At 40.6% G+C, this 14,028-nt stretch overlaps 1 protein-coding gene across 1 annotated transcript in view; it reads left to right on the top strand.

The window, feature by feature from the left end:
• The window catches only part of LOC119926909 (glypican-5-like), a 931,977-nt gene that overhangs the window by 458,790 nt on the left and 459,159 nt on the right, over positions 1 to 14,028 (top strand). The window lies entirely within an intron of this gene.

The following is a 14,028-nucleotide window of genomic DNA, read 5'->3' as shown; positions in this document are numbered from 1 at the left end:
ACGAAAAAGGCATACAGTAGAAAAACTAATTATCTTTATTCTTCTTTGACATTGATTAATTAATAGTAAAACAGATGCTACACAACATTAAACTGCAACAAGATTTATCTCTAGCTAAAAGACCAACAGTAGGGACAGACACAGAGTTAAAAGAGTAGTTGTCAGAATGGAAATCCAGGACATAGGTATTGGTGAAGTATTGAATTAGTTTTTCCTTACTTTATGGTAGGAGCTGTGAGAGCGGCAATTTGTCCATATTTGAATACAGCTGAAGCAATTTGTATAGCCATGTTCCATTTCTCACTATGATCTAAACCTAAAAGATGTTGGAACTCTTAATAAAATCATTGCAAGAGTTTCACTGGCTCAATTGATTTTAGGCTTTCACAGTTTTCTCAAAAATGGTCACTCATCACCAATACTCAGACCGGATGGGATTTCCTAATTTAAGACGGTATTTGTATTCTCTTATAGCAGCCCATAGTCCTCCTTCTAGCCTTTAAACTCCTTTTGGTCAGACAACATGTCTACCAATTCTGTTGCACTGTACTCTCTCAACCACTTAGTAGTAGTAGTAGTAATAATAATAATAATAATAATAATAATAATAATAATACTTGGCATTTTTGCTAAGCCCTGTATTAAGTGCTGGTATAGATATGAGATCACCAGGTCCTACACTTGGCTAAATATCAGGGAGAACAGGTATCAAAACCCCATTTAGCTGATGAGGGAACTGAGGCACAGAAAGGTTAAGTGACACATGTGCCTGGGAGTCAGAAGATCATGGGTTCTAATCCTGGCTCTGCCACTTGTCTTCTGTGTGACCTTGGGCAAGTTATTTCATTTCTCTAGGCCTCAGGTACCTCATCTGTAAAATGGGGATGGACACTGGGAGCCCCACATGGGACAGGGACTGTGTCCAGCTCAAAATGCAGCCCAGCGGTTAGTATAGTGTCGAGCACATAGTAAGCGCTTAAAAAATAACATTATTTCTAGGCCGTGAGCCTATTGTTGGGTAGGGATTGTCTCTGTTGCTGAATTGTACTTTCCAAGCGCTTAGTACAGTGCTCTGCACACAGTAAATGCTCAATACATACAATTGACTGAAAGAATTAATGAACATGCTCGAGGTCACACAGCAGATAAGTGACAAAACTGAGATTAGAATACAGGTCCTCTGACTCCGAGACCTGTGATCTTTCCACACTGTTTTCCTAGTACAGTTCTTTTGCCTGTAAATGATCAGTAAATACCACTAATTAATTGATTTAATAGCCCTATATCACTTCCATACCACCTAACCCCTTCAATTCTCATGACTCCCTCTGCACTGTGGTAGCAGCTTTAGCCAGTTCTATTTCAACTCTCCTTATATAAATCGTAAGGAGCTAAAACGGGGGCAGAAATCATTATTCCATTTTATGAATTGAAGAACCAACTCACAGTTTTTCAGTGACTAACCGAGAGCGACTGATTTAGTGGAATAGGATTTCCCAAATGAGATGTAAATGTTAATTAATTAATTAATAATGGCATTTGTTAAGCACTTACTATGTGCAAAGCACTGTTCTAAGCGCTTGGGGGGATACAAGGTGATCAAGTTGTCCCACGTGGGGCTCAGAGTCTTAATCCCCATTTTACAGATGAGGTAACTGAGGCTCAGAGAAGTTAAGTGACTTGCCCAAGGTCACACAGCAGACATGTGGCGGAGTCAGAATTAGAACCCATGAACTCTGACTCCAAAGCCCATGCTCTTTCCACTGAGCCACGCTGCTTCAGTGTTAATGTTAAGAAACTTCAATGTTAAGAAGCTTTGATAGCATCTAGACTGTTGGCTTCAATAACAAACTAAAAGGAATGAACAACTTCCTCTGACACTCGAAAGTAACAGCAAATGAGCTTCCCTCCCCATCTCAAATATAGGGAAGTAGCTGAAGTTAACAGGTACAGATGATCAGAATTGTTAAAGGGAACATTCAGTGGGTTTTCTAATAGTAGTGACTGCATTAACCCATTTTCTCCTATAATGAACAAAAATGGAAATAATAATCAGAAGTATTGTAAAAATCAGTTTCTCTTGGTAAGGCTGTTAATCTCTAAAAATGATTACTCATTGGGTAGTGTGGAAATCTAGAATGAATATGTAGCACATGGTGCACAATATTGCTCATTGGATCCTATGAACCGATTTAATCAATGATATTCACTGGATGCTTATTCCATTCGGAACACTACACTAAAAGCTTGGAAAAGTATAGTAAAGTAAGTAGACTGGATTTCTATTTACAAATTATTTATCTGTTAATCATTAAATATATTCTGCTTCAAGGAAGCAGCATGAGCCAGTTGACAGAGCATAGGGCTAGGAGACAGAGGATTTGGGTTATAATCTTGACTCTGCCAATTGGTTGCTGGGTGACCTTGGACAAGTCCCTTAACTCTTCTGTGCCCCAGTTTCCTTAAAATGAAGATTCAGTACCGATTCTCCCACCTAGTTAGACTGAGTCCCATATGGAATAAGGACTGTGTCCCAACTGATTAAATGTATCCACCCCAGCACTTACTGCTTGACACATAGTAAGCACTTAACAAATACCATTAAAAAAAAAAATGAAAGCTATGCATCACTGAGAATAAAGTATTTTCTCCAGTACAGAAGACAACAACTCTGACTAATAAACAAACCTAGATCTATTCTGGGTAGAGAGATAGCCACATTAACCTCAATCTTACACCCTTCCACTAATTACTCAGCTACACAGATGATGGTAATAATAATTGCAGTATTTCCAGTGGTTAGAGAACAAGCCTGGGAGCCAGAAGGACCTGGGTTCTAATTCCAGCTCTGCCACTTGTCTGGTCTGTGGCCTTGAGTAAGTCACTTCACTTCTCTGGGCCTTAATTAATTTGTATGCTATCAAGTCATCTCCGACCCATAGCGACATCATGGACACATCTCTCGCAGAATGCCCCACCTCCACCTGCCATCGTTTTGGTAGTGTATCCTTAGAGTTATGTTGGTAAAAATATGGAAGTGATTTACCATTGCCTCCTTCCAGGGAGTAAAATTGAATCTCCGCCCTTGACTCTCTCCCATGTCATTGCTGCCCAACTCAGGGGAGTCTTGACTTGTAGCAGGTTGCCTTCCACTCGCTAACCACTGGCCAAGGTAAGAATGGAGTGGGTACGCCTCTGCTTGACTCTCCCTCCCGTAGTTGAGACGGGAAGAATACTGGAAACTCTCCAGGTGTGACCCTGAGAGGGAGGGCCTCAATTACCTCCTTTATAAAATGGGGATTATGACTGTGAGCCCCAAGTAGGACATGGACTGTGTCCACCCTGATTACTTTGTATGTACACCAGCACTTATTTCAGTGCTTGGCACATAGTAAACACTTAACAAATACCATAAAAAAGAAATGCTTATTATGAATTAAGCACTATATGAAGTATTGCTATAAGCACAACATAATTAGGTTGGACACAGTCCCTGTCCCGTATGGAGTTCACAATTAATCAATCCATTAATCAATCATTTATTGAGAATTTACTGTGTGCCGAGCACTGTACTAAGCTCTTGGGAGAGTGCAGTATAACAGTGTTGGTAGAATTTTCTCTGACCATATCGGGCTTACAGTCTAGAGGGCTTAAATAGAAGGGACCACAAGTATTTATGTGTCAAAAGTATTTATGTGCCAAGCCATGCAGCTACTCATGCACTCACTTATGTAAGGTTGTGCATGTATGCATTCTCTCTCTCTCTCTCTCTCTCTTTCTCTCTCTTCCTCTCTTCCTCTCTCTCTCCCTCTCTCTCCCCCTCCCACTCCCACATTGCTGCTTTGGTCACTGGAGTCCCCGCCTCAGACTCACTTCCCGTTTTTGCCCATCAAAGCAACAGACAGTGCTGGATTGTTTCCTTTCTTCCTCCTGCTATTGTTGGTTTCTCACTGAGCTCACTGTACTTTCAGGTTTGTTGGCAAATGTGAATGAACAATTCCAGTTGCTCTCTTGTTGTTCTCTTATGCTGTCGAGTTGTGGCTGTCCCAGAGCGATGTCATGGATGTATCTCTCCCAAAACGCCCCACTTCCATCTACAGTCGTTCTGGTAGTGAATACATAGAGTTTTCTTCGTTAAAAATATGGAAATGGTTTACCATTGTCTCCTTCCACGCAGTTAATAATAATTATAATGATGGCATTTATTAAGTGCTTACTATGTGCAAAGCACTGTTCTCAGCACTGGGGAAGTTACAAGATGATGAGGTTGTCCCACAGGGGTGACACAGTCTTAATCCCCATTTTACAGATGAGGTAACTGGGGCCCAGAGAAGTTAAGTGACTTGCCCAAAGTCACACAGCTGACAATTGGCGGAGCCAGGATTTGAACGCATGACCTCTGACTCCAAAGCCCTTGCTCTTTCCACTGAGCCACGCTGCTTCTCTGGTTAATGAGTCTCTGCCTTTGACTCTCTCCCATGCTGCTACTGCCTAGCCCAGGTAAATGGCTACTGGGGTCACCTCCCCATTGTATGTTATATGTACATAGGAAAGGGGATCCAGGGAGAGAGATCAACCAGATATTTTTTTCTATAAATTAGGAGATTCAGAAATTGATCCACTGGTGAACACTCCTTTTTTAATAAAGCCTTGAATCTGCCCTTGGGGCAAAGGGAAAGCTTTTTCTTCTTTTGATTAATTGTGCTTTAGGGACTGTTCATAGGTGGGATGGCATTTTTGAGGCAACATAGCAGTTGCTGGCTAATACTGCAGGACTTTGCTTTATTACTGTCTTCAAATATCAACAGCAATCACTTCAAGCAGAGGTGCAGAAGGATTCATGAAAGAGTTAGGAAAAAAAAAACTGAGACAGCTCAACAGGCAGGGTAGTGATGGCTGAAATATAAATTCGGTACTAGTCTGATTTCAACATTAATTCAGTGTCAGTTCAAAAGAGGCGGAGGTTCTCAAAAATAGTTTTCACTTTTATCCTCTCCATCATTTTGGAGGCATACAGCCTCACTGAGGTATAGAACTAACTGAAATTGAATAGGGTTATTAGCAAATGGATGTTAGCAAGGTAGCAGATAAAGGTCCCTTAATTGGATAAAGGCCCATACAACTGGATTCCTCCCCCACCTACCTCCCTTTCAGTTTTGGAAGTAATCAGAAATTTATGTTAAATATAAACTATTCAAAGCATTTTAATTCTAGTCTTTCTGCTTATTCTTATTCAGCACTCCAACTGCTTTTAATGGGTCACGGGCAATAGGATGACTGGCTTGTTCTTTTGCTAGTATTTAATCTTTATTCATTCATTCAATCATATTTACTGAGTGCTTACTGTGTGCAGAGCACTGTATTAAGTGCTTGGGAAGTACAAACCGGCAGCATCTAGAGACAGTCCCTACCCAACAATGGGCTCACAGTCTAGGAGGGGGAGACAGACAGCAAAACAAGTAGACAGGTGTCAATACTATCAGAATAAATACAATTATAGCTATATACCCACCATTAATAAAATGAATATAGTAAGTATGTACAAATAAAAGAGTAATGAATATATAGGAATATATACAAGTGCTGTGGGGAGAGGAAGGGCGATGGGGAGGGGAGAAGGAGGATGGGAGGAAAAGGGGGGCTCAATCTGGGAAGGCATCCTGGAGGAGGTGAGCTCTCACTAGGGCTTTGAAGGGAGGAAGAGAGCTAGTTTAAGCAGATGTGTGGAGAGAGGGCATTCCTGGCCAGAGGAAGGATGTGGGCTAGCGGTTGACATCGGGACAGGCGAGAATGAGAACCAGTGAGGAGGTTCACTGTGAGACTGCACAGTAATACCTCTCAGCATATATGTATGATGAAAATTTAGCGTATTCTATTTTGTTTATAACAATAAAGACAGGATTAGTGTTCTAGTAGTCTGATCCAATAAGTGATTTAAGAAAATTGAAGCTTTATATATTCCTGGTTTCACAAAATTGTCCTGATGCAGAACTTCCCCAGTTAAATTTCCCTTCAAATGTTTATTATTATTATTATTGTTATTATTATGATATTTGTTAAGAGCTTACTAGGTGCTAAGCACTGTTCAAAGTCCTGGAGCGCTGGGGTAGATACAAAGTAATCAGGTTGGTTGTCCCATGCTCTTAAATTTAATACATTTAAAAAGAAATATTTATTGTTGGGAGCAAAGTTGTTCCTTTAATATAATCATGCCTGTTCCTTTGGGCATTTTTGTATCCATTTCACCTGAAGTAATCCATATTTTCCAAATGTTTAGGGGAAAAATGTATGAAATCCAATCAAATTCTAGCTGTAGCTATTCTGAACTCCACTCTAAAATGTTCTAACTGTATTTTAGCAGTGCCTAGCTTTCTTGAGTCAGAATCATGAAATAATTCTTGAGGTGAGGACCATTCATACTAATAATAATAATGACATTTATTAAGCACTTACTAAGTGCGAAGCACTATTCTAAGCACTGAGGAGATTACAAGGTGATCAGGTTGTCCCACCGGGGGCTCACAGTCTTAAGCCCCATTTTACAGATGAGGTAGCTGAGGCACAGAGAGGTTAAATGACTTGCCCAAAGTCACACAGCTGACAATTGGTGGAGCCAGGATTTGAACCCATGATCTCTGACTCCAAAGCCCAGGCTCTTTCCACTGAGCCACGCTGCTTCATGGAAAATCATCCGGCCCTAACCTGTCAGATTCATATTTGGGGACCATTAGCAAAAACTCTTCCGCTCCTTGAATTACCAAGGGATGACACAGACAGGAAATAATAATAATTATAATAATTATTGTGGTATTTAAGTGTTTAAAATTTGCTAAGCACTAGGATGGATACAAGATAATAGGTCAAACACAGTCTCTGTCCTACATGGGGATCACAATCTAGGAGGGAGAACCACTATTGAATACCCATTTTACAGATGAGGAAAATGAGGCAGAGAATTCAGTGATTTGTCCAAGGTAATGCAGCAGGTAAGTGATGGGGTAGTGATTAGAACCCAAAACCGCTGACTCCCAGTCCTGAGCTCTTTCTATTAAAGCACGCTGCTTCTCAGGAAGTGCAACTGTGTGTCATTTTGAAGTCGCAAACTTGTAGTGTCCTTTAGCCACAGTAATGGAGATGCTGACGTGTACATTAAAGAAAAAAACATAACCATTGGCTTCCAGTCAGCCAAGCATTTGCTTTAAATTCCCCTTTTCATTTCCACAGATATGGATAAAATTTGAAACAGGTTCGTGTTTTCTCCACATCCAGAACTGTGGCAAAATGTAAGCGTAGATTACTGATTCTCTTTGAAATGAAATCAAGTCTGCCATTGATCCAGTTAGTCATAGAATTGCTTACATTGCATCTAGATATGTGTGGCGTTCAGAGGGATTCAATAATGTTAATTAAAAATCCATTTCTTCAGAGAATGATCTGTTATCACACCCTGTAAAAAATGAGAAACTCAAATATTTAAGCATATTTTTGAAACAAATCAATCAAGTGTTACTCTGTTTTCCTCTTTTTAAGTGATAAGCAATGCAATGAGAACAGTACAACTCGGTGTTTTCATCGAAATCATCACCCTGTATCTTTTAGCAGACTTCTAACACTTGAGAAGAAAATTCAAATCTTGAGTGTTTATAAATTTTCAGTTTACAGAAACCTTCACATAAATTGATTAAAGTTTGTAAAATTGTGAGCCCATTGTTGGGTGGGGATTGTCTCTATCTGTTGCTGAATTGTACTTTCCAAGCACTTAGTAGATTGCTCTGCACACAGTAAGCGCTCAATAAATACAAGTGAATGAATGAATGGTAACCCACTCCCTTATTTCTTTCAGTAGCTTTGACAACTTCATAGTTGTCATGCATGGTTTCTGAGTCTAGGTTTCAGCAGCTCAAAGTGAAGGGTTAACCCAGAACCCCAGATAATGGCACTCCCACCACAAACCACACTTTTATTACCTGAGCTATCAGGAATGAGGGTGCCTAATTGCAGAGACCTGCCCTTGTTTCCTTTGTAAACTTGGCACTTAGGTAAGAATAATATGCAAGCATTCCACTTAAAGAAACCAACACAAATGATAAAATATGATAAGACATCAAATTTCAAGATATTCAAGATAATGCTTTCAACAGCAAGTAATAAACTGGGTTAGGTTCCTTTCCCCAAACATATTTTTGTTATGCTTAATTTTTAATTTAGCGAAGCTTAAAAAGACATCCACACCCTTCTTTGCTTGATCCAAAATTGTTCCCTTACATTCTTTTTCTCTGATATTCAAAGATTGCACCACTGGCGATTATTTATGTAGTAGTAATAATAAAGCCTAAATCACCATCTTTTTATAAGGGATTCAGAAAATGTTCGGCCTTTGGAGTGACTCTACAGGACCTGTTTGCACAGTGAGACCTGATCCATGACTCTGCCTCTTGAATTAAATCCTCTTTATTTGCCTTTACAAAACAGTGTGATTCTCCTTTTGATCACTGCATCACAGACTAGTCTTCTGTAGTTGTCCTTTAGCAAACCATCGCCCAACATGCACGCATGATCTGACTTTCTCACTGTACGAGTGGCACAGAACTCCCTTTAAGCCAGGGTTGGTGGTACAGTCTTGTTTATGACTGTACAGGGAGCACATCCACTTATTCTTTTGTAGTGAACTCACCCAGCTCTTATTACAGTGCTCTGCACAGAGTAAGCACTTAATAAATACCACTGATTGATTTGTGCAGGAGGCAAGGAGATTATCAAGGAGGTTGATGCAGTAGTCAAGGCAGTATTCATCCATTCATTCAGTTGTATTTATTGAGTACTTATTGTGCGCAAAGCACTGCACTAAGCATTTGAGAGAGTACAATACAACAATAAACAGACCAGTGGGCTTACAGTCTAGAGGGGGCGAATGAATAGGAAGAATGCAGATTGTTTCCATCCCAAGGTCAGTTACAGGGTCCAGGCATCGATCCTCTGCAAGTTCATTCTCCTAGTTGATGAGAATGGTCTCCAGCACTGAGAACTGTAGAGGATAAACGGAGGTGAGGCCAAAGGTGAGAAGTGGGATGCATGTAGCTCTTTGCTCTCTATCATTATAATTAGACCAGACTCTATGCAGAAAGTAGTCCATGACCTCTAGATTTGCTTCTTCCCTGGGCCCTGTGAAACATGGCAGGGATTGGTGAGCCAAACTCTGAGAACCTGGAAGTGGTCAGTCAATCATATTTATTGAGCACTTGCTGTGTGCAGAGCAAGGTACTGAGCCCTGGAGAGAGTACAGTTTAACAATAGACAGATTCCCCACCCACAATGAGCTTACAGTCTATAGGGGGAGACAGATAATAATATAAATAAATAAATTACAGATATGTGCATAAGTGTTGTGGGGCTGTGGGGGAAGTGAATAAAGGGAGCAAGTCAGGGTGACAAAGAAGGAAGTGGGAAAAGAGGAAAGAGGGAATTAGGGAAGGCCTCTTGGAGGAGATTTGCCTTTGGTATGGTTTTGTTTGAGGGGGAGTAACTAAGTGGCGTCAGGCAGGGAGGATAACTGCTAAAAAAATTATTATTATGATATATAAGTATTACTGGGTGTGAAGCACTGCTCTCAGAGCTGGGCTAGATACAAGTTAGAGAGGCTAGGGAACAGCAATGTGGTTGTTGAAAGGCCAACTGACAGTGAGTCTGTGCTATGAGTGTCTTTGAGAAAAAAAAGTTTGTGTTGAAAGACAAGAGCAAATATTAAGCAAAGCTGCTCAACAGCACTCCCTTTTGCTGCCAGAAGAGGACAAGAGATTGCAGTGAACTGATTCTTACAGGATAATTCATCATGGAACAAATTTTACTGAATTTGTGTATCCTACTCTAATCAATCATGCCTTGACACATGTCTAGTCCAGAGCAGTTGTGCTGTGTTAAGAACTGCTTCAGAGCTAGTAGTCTGCCTTTGTGCAGGTGCAGAATGACTTAGTGGAAAGAGCACTGGCTTGGGAGTCAGAATGCATGGGTTCTAATCCTGGCTCCGCCACTTGTCAGTTGTGTGACTTTGGGTCATTCATGTAACTTTCTCTGTGCTTGTTACCTCATCTGTAAAATGGGGATTATGACTGTGAGCCCCACATGGGACAACCTGATTACCTCGTATCTATTCCAGTGCATAGAACAGTACTCGGCACATAATATGCACTTAACAAAAAGCATTATTATTATTTATTATTATTTTATTCACAACAGACCTTGCCAATAAGCACAATGGCATGAAAGAGGTTTAACGGCTATCACGCTGATCCAAGGACTCATCATAGCCCACCTTGACTACTGCATCAATCTCCTTGCTAATTTGCCTGCCTCTGCCTCAATCAGTGGTATTCATTAAGTGCTTACTATGTGCAGAGCACTATATTAAGAGCTGAGTGAATTCACTACAACAGAGTAGGTGGACATGATCCCATAAGAGCTTCCAGACTAATGGGATAATATAGGGTTAAGTATTAGGTAAGTCCTGTTCAACCTATTCTCTGCAGCTAGGTTTAAGGATGCAACAAGGCATTTGGAAGTTGAGCATCATAACATGACTCTCTGATGCTCTAGGTAACTTTCAACTTAGATGACCTCATACAAGAGGTGCTAAATGTTCATGGGAAGCAACATGGCTTAGTGTAGAGGAAGTCAGGAGAACCTGGTTCTTATCCCAGCTTTAATAACAACAATAATAATAATAATAATGGCATTATTAAGCGCTTACTACGTGCAAAGCACTGTTCTAAGTGCTGGGGAGGTTACAAGTTGATCAGGTTGTCCCATAGGGGGGCTCACAGTCTTAATCCCCATTTTACAGATGAGGTAACTGAGGCTCAGAGAAGTGAAGTGACTTGCCCAAGGTCACACAGCAGACATGTGGTGGAGCCGGGATTTGAACCCATGACCTCTGACTCCAAAGCCCGTGCTCTTTCCACTGAGCCACGCTGCTTCCCCATAACAATAACAATTCCCCATAATAACATAACCTATGTTATTATGGGGAATTGTTATAACATAATAACAATAATAACAATAACAATTCCCCATAATAATAACAATAATAATAATAATAATAATAATAATAATGGCATTATTAAGTGCTTACTACGTGCAAAGCACTGTTCTAAGTGCTGGGGAGGTTACAAGTTGATCAGGTTGTCCCATGGGGGGCTCACAGTCTCAATCCCGATTTTCCAGATTAGGTAACTGAGGCACAGACAAGTGAAGTGACTTGCCCAAAGTCACACAGCTGACAATTGGCAGAGCTGGGATTTGAAACCATGACCTCTGGCTCCAAAGCCTGTGCTCTTTCCCCTGTGCCATGCAGCTTTACCACTTGTTTGCTGACCTTAGGCAAGTCAGTAAATTCTCTGTACCTCAGTTACCTCATCTATAAAATAGGGATTAAGTGTGACCCAGAGGGGCTGTGTCCAACCTGATTAACCTGTAACTAACCCAGAGTTTAGAACAGTGCTTGGCACATATTAAGTTCTTAAGTACTATCATTATTATTATTAACAATGGCTAAGCAGCATGTTTTAGTAGGAAGAGCATGGGTCTCAGAGTCACAGGACATTGATCCTAATCCCGGCTCCATCACTTATCTGCTGTGTAACCTTGGGCAAGTCACTTAACTTCTCTGTGCCTTAGTTACCTCATCTGTAAAATGAGAATTAAACCAGTGAGCTCCATGTGGGACAGGGACTGTGTCCAAACTGATTATCTTGTATCTACCCCAGTGCTTAGTTCAGTGCCTTGTATGTAGCACTTAACAAATACTACACTTATTCATTTATTTTTTGTTATTATTATCATTATTAATGTTATTAGGAAGTAACACAAACAAGAAGACATTCAGATGATTATAAAAGACTTCCCGGAATCAACAAAGCAGTATGGATTGGCAATTACTTTGAAGTCAAAATCTATATACCAGGCTGCACCTGGCAAGACCAAACAGGAAGTCAACAGAACTGTAGGGCTGACAAATCTTTATATCTATGAAATGTGGAAAGCCCCATTTGACACCACATTCAATTCACTGAGCAGTTCTATCAGCATGACTTACAGACTGCACTATCATGCCAGCATCAAATGGCAAGATAGAAGAAAAAACAACCAAGTGCTTGAAAAAAATCATTCTGCTAGCATTGATTGTCTGATTATCTCAACACAGGTTCATTGGACTCCTCATAAGGACTCATGAGGAGAATATCTAACAGTAGGTTACCCAAACAGCTGCTGTATTGTTAGCTGAAATTGGAAATGGATAGCAAGGAGAGCAGAGGATACAATGAAATAAAGCTAAGCCTCAGACAGTGCTGTATTTCAGCTAAAAATTGGCAATCAATTGCCATCTGTAGACTGGTCAGACTTATTTTCATCAAGAAAGAAGCAGCCCTTTTTGAGCAAAACCTTTTAAGAAAGAAAATACAGGGTGGCAAAAGCTAAATTATCAGGAGCTGTGAAAAACAAAATGACAGCATAGCAGGAAAAGTCTCTGTATGGATGCAGTGTGGTTGATACTGTGAGTCCAACTTAGAGTACCATTAAAGAAAATAATCACATCTGCTACCTTTATTGATTTTTTGGCCACACAAATGCCCATAGGTGAAGTCCATACTTATCTCTCCTGGCCAGATTATTTCCATATACAAATGCTTAGTCCCTGCCTCCCACTACTCAGAAACGTCCATGGTTGACCTTCCACCTCCACATCAAACAGAAACTCCTGACCAGTGCCTTAAACTCAATCAGCTCTCCCCTTCCTGCCTTACCTCACTGATTTCCTCCTACAAACCAGCTCACACTTTGCTGCTCTAAAGCCAACCTACTCATTATATCTCGAGCTTGCCACTAAACTCTTGCCTGTATCTTCCCTCTTCATATTTGCCAGATCTTCACTCTCCCCACATCCAAACCTCTTCTAAACTAATATGTCCTCCAAGAAGCCTCCCCCGAAGAACCCATCATTTCCTCTACCCTCTCTCCCTTTCATGTCATCTTTGAACATGGCTCTAAGCCTCATAAGCACTTGTTATTCAACCTTCTCTCAGCACTTCTGTACACATTCACATACTCTGCCATTTCCCCCATCCATATTTAATGTCTGGCTTCCCCTCTAGACTGTAAGCGCCTACTTAGAATGTAAGCCCTGCGTGGCACAGGGACTGTGTCCAACCTGAATAACTTGTAATAATACTAATAATGAAATTTGTTAAGCCCTATGTGCCAAGCACTGTTCTAAGCACTGGGCACTGTTCTAAACTTTATCTACTCCAGTGCTCAGAATGGCACTTGCCATGTCATAAGCACTTAACAAGTAACTTAATTTTTAATCAAAACTTCAACCTTTATTACATTGTACTCTCCCAAGCACTTAGTTTAGTGGTCTATACACAGTAAGCAGTCGATAAATGCCGACAATTGATTAAGCAATACTAACAATTCCTTTTATGACAGACCTAAAAAAAAGTAGGTGAGTCATTCAATGTTATATTTATTTAGTGCAGAGCACTGTATTAAGCATTTAGAAGAGTTCAATATATCAGAGGAGGTAGATAAGTTCCCTGCTTAGAAGAGAAGAGTCGTATTATCTGTTATAATAATAATGATGGCATTTGTTAAGCGCTTACTATATGCGAAGCACTGTTCTAAGAGCTCGGGGGATAAAAGGTGATCAGGTTGTTCCATGAAGGGCTCACAGTCTTCATCCCCATTTTACAGATGAGGTAACTGAGGCCGAGAAAAGTTAAATGACTTGCCCAAAGTCACACAGCTGACAATTAATTGGCGAAGCGGGATTTGAACCCATGACCTCTGACTCCAAAGCCCGTGCTCTTTCCACTGAGCCATGCTGCTTCTCTGATATACGCATGTTCACAATCACATAGCACCCTGAAAAGTGGATACGGATAAGTATAAGTGCATGCCCACCACAATTACTGGTGTGTATTGAGCACTTACTGTGTGCACGGTATTATTCTAGATGCTTGGGAGAGTACAATA

The sequence above is a fragment of the Tachyglossus aculeatus genome, chromosome 1 (genome assembly GCF_015852505.1).
Source record: "Tachyglossus aculeatus isolate mTacAcu1 chromosome 1, mTacAcu1.pri, whole genome shotgun sequence".
Classification (NCBI taxonomy): domain Eukaryota; kingdom Metazoa; phylum Chordata; class Mammalia; order Monotremata; family Tachyglossidae; genus Tachyglossus; species Tachyglossus aculeatus.
Note: the sequence above shows the minus strand (reverse complement) of the source record. Positions and strands in the feature narration are given on the sequence as shown.